Source organism: Pinus tabuliformis, chromosome 4_1 (genome assembly GCF_031772625.1).
Source record: "Pinus tabuliformis cultivar Carrire ecotype Pingquan chromosome 4_1, CPIR1, whole genome shotgun sequence".
NCBI classification, from domain to species: domain Eukaryota; kingdom Viridiplantae; phylum Streptophyta; class Pinopsida; order Pinales; family Pinaceae; genus Pinus; species Pinus tabuliformis.
The window spans coordinates 920,826,213-920,830,017 of record NC_142303.1 but is presented as its reverse complement, the minus strand read 5'-3'; positions in this window follow the sequence as shown (position 1 = coordinate 920,830,017).

The following is a 3,805-nucleotide window of genomic DNA, read 5'->3' as shown; positions in this document are numbered from 1 at the left end:
TGAACGTTGGGTAATGTTTCACTCAAGGGTTAATTAAGGGGTCAGACTCTTTATAGTCAAATATAATGTTTCCCCATGAGACTTAATTAAGAAGCCTTAAACCTTTATTTGTGAAGGTTTTCACCATGGATTAGGTGATTAAGGCCTGGTACCATTGAAATGCAATTTTATTTGCATAATGTGGGTATTTTCGGCTTAGGTTGGCATCATTTGGTATCAAAGCAGAATTGTGGTTGAAACATTTGGTATCAGAGAAACACAAAGAACTTCTGTGTGAAAATTTCTTTGAGGAAATTTAGAACATAGTTATGTTTTAAGGTGTGTATATAGGTGAATGGTGATGAAAGCGGGTAAGAAGAGATTAGATTTTAATCTGACAAGCAGTAGGCACACAGAGATAATGTGTAGCAGAATTTATGGATGCAAGAAACAAAGAACAATCCATTCAAAGTGCAGGAGAATGGTAGAACAAGATCATGCAGAGATCTTGAAGGTAGCAATATAAGAAGGTGAGAAGATTGCAGCAACCTAGAGCAAGGAGTGCTCAATTGGTTCCAGAGGAAAGAACCAGAGAAATGCTAAGAGATTGAGCTCAGAGGAGAGAAGCTTAGTGAGGCATATGTAACAAGAAGGAGACTTGTTACCACAGAGGTATTGTTGCAGCTCACAAAGGCAATTCCACAGAGGGTGTGGGTAGAATTTCTAAGAGATAAAAGAAGCTGGTAAGAGTTTCTAAGTGAAAGAAGAGGTGGTCAGAACCTAGTATTTCATTAGCAATTGAAATACAAGATGACAGTTGTGTTCTTAAAAGGTGAAAATGAGTTGAAGCCTAGAAGGAGCAGAGAGAAGTGCTCAAAATAGGTTCCAGAGATAGAGAACTAAGTGCTTGCCAAAAGACCAAGTACAAAGGAAAGCTTGGTGAGGTAAGTGGCAACAGGGAGGACTTGCTATTGCAGAGGTTTTAATGCAGCTCATAGTAAGTGAGTAAGGAGCTCATGAATATAGAGAAGGAGAAAATGACTGCTGATAGTCATAGTAGAGGTTTTGAGGAAAACCACAGCAGAAGAAAGGTGAAGAAGGAGGATGCCAAGGCAAATGGAAAAAGAATGATTCAAGAGGAAATTGACAAAGATATTGCTGAGATGAAAGAATAATTCAATGTATTAAGGATGATACTTGAGGAAAAGCAAAAACTAGGTTGGGTATTAAAGAAGAAGCCAATGAAGTGGTCTAAGTTACGGAGAAGGCTACAAAACACACAAGTAAAGTGGCTAATGGAAAAACTCAGAGAATCTGAGTTGGAAATGGAAGTTTCCATTTGTGAAGCAGAGCAGGGTGAAGTTTTGGGTGAAGAAGAAGGAATTATTGATGATTTTTTGAACTGTTGGACAATTGCAGACCAACAGGAGAATTTAAAACCTTATATTGTTGAATCTAATAATTTTGATGTGATTACATGTTTTATAGAGGATGAGCAATCTTTTGAAGTTGTCAAAATTATGGAAGAGTATCTTTCAGAAGATAAAAACTCTGAAGTAAAGAATGATGGAGAATGTCTCTTGGCTGAGAAAAGCGGTGAATTATTGTAGCAAAAATAATTTAGTAATACATTGATGTTTGAAGCTGTGATAACACAGGAAATTTTTTTTGTGAAAGGAGATGAAATTCAGTCTAAAGAACTGATATGTGAAGCAACAGTTGAGACTGTTGAACCTTGTAATTTTCAAACTGATAATTTGTGTATAAATGTAGGAATCATAAGTAATGATGAAGTACTTATGAAGTGTCACAGAGAAATTGAATTGCTGGAGTATTTGCTGGGAAATTCAGAATATGACAATGTGATTGTAGAGGAAGGAATTCAGTACAGTGAACAAGAGCAGAAAGACATCATTAGAGTAGATGATGTGGAGGGGAGACTAACTGATAGTCTTGAGAGTACGTTAGAGAATTCTTTAAAGAGGTTGAATCAACATACTGATGTGTTGATAGAAGAGGAGAAATCAGAGCAGCATACTGAAGTGTTGCCAAAGGAAGAAGAGGCACTGAGGCCTTATGTTTTTAATCTTAATAATTGTTTTGTGAGTGCAGGTTTAGTTGCAGAAACTGGAGGAAATTTGGCATAGATGGGAATCCAAGTAAAGACGGTAAAAGAGGATCCTGTGGAAGAATTTAATGCATGGAACAAAGATGTTCAATTGTTGGAGAGAATGTTGGAAAGTCAGGATTCAATCCAGAAAGAGATAATCAAGAAAGAGGGTAAGGATTAAAGGGCGGCAGTAAGAATTCAACAACTTCAAAGGGAAGAACAACAGTTTGAAGAGTTAGTGAACAACAACAACAACCTGAAACAAAGAGAAATAGGTAACAGTAAGTGGCAGAGCATGGACCTGCCCAAGGATGTGCTGGAGATGGAGATTGAAGAATTATGGCAATTGATGATGAAACAATCCAGGATGAGGGAAATGACAACAGGAAGGATGATCAATCAGAACTTGAACCTGATTGACAAGAAGAGAAATATGAAACGAAAGACAACAGACATACAGCAATAGCAAAGGTGTTGAGAATTTAGATAACTACAAACTAAAGTTTGGGACCCTGGAGGTTTTCTATCAACATATGAAGACACATGATTAGGAGATCATGAATGTTTTCTACTTTGGGAGTCTGATGTAGGAGGATTCAGCTCAGAAGAATCATTGTATTTTAGTAGACATAGGGGAGTCTTGCATTTTAAGGAAGTTGGTTTCCTAAGTGTTAAAATTAATGTAATTACTTAGGCTTTTGAGTGATTTTAATGAGAATATGAATTAATTAAGTATTGTGAGGCATATTTGTAAATGTTCTAGAATGTTGGAGAACATGAGAGATTTAAGATAGTTGAAAGGTTTGAGAATCAATTGTAAATCTTAGATTAGGAATTGGTTTCATGATTTTTGGATTAAAGAGGATCCTTAGGGATAAAGATGAGATTTTAGGATTTTGTTGAGAAGTTTATAGATCTAAACCAGGAATTGGTTATAGAATCCTTTTGTTTAAATGTAAGCCAAAAAGGTAGAGAAAAAGTTAGTCAAGTTAGATTGTTAGTTGGTTAGCTAGTTAGAGGTTGTGAGTTAGAGGTTTGATTGTAAACCTATGGGCAGTTAGGAAAATAGAGGCCACTTATACAGAAAATCAGGCCAAGGAGAGAGTTCCTGTGTAAATCCCTGTTTATTAATACAAACAATTAGATTCTGAGTTTATGTGTGTGTATGAAGTAATTTAGTTATAATCTGTGTGTGAACTAGAGTAAGTTCTGTGTAACAGAGGTTGTAGGTGGAGTTCAAGCAGAACACAGAGAAGAAGTGATATGAAGGATCGTATTGGAACGCTTGAATCCATTCGAAGTATGACAGTCGAGATTCAAGAGTGACTATGTTAAGAGCATGCAGAGTCAAATCAAGAGGGAGTTGTGTTGCAGGGCAACTAAATATTGAAACCCTAAGGAAACCCGAAACCACAGAAACACTAAGAAATGGCAGAAAAACAAAGTAGAGGAAGGACGAAGAAATGAGGTGATGATGTATAGGGCTCGTTGGACTAGGAGATCAAATAACGATGTTGAAGGTGATGGGAGTTCAAGATTAAGTTGCGCAACATAAAGTAAAAGAAATGAACGACAAAGATTAAACTTAAGTGTTAGTGGAAGAGGAATTTGGAGGAGCCGTCACATCTGTCTGATGGACGAATATCTTTGATCATTGCGCGACAATAAGCTCATGCTTTAGTCAAGGAAGAAAAGTGGTTTTATCAGTGAAGTTGT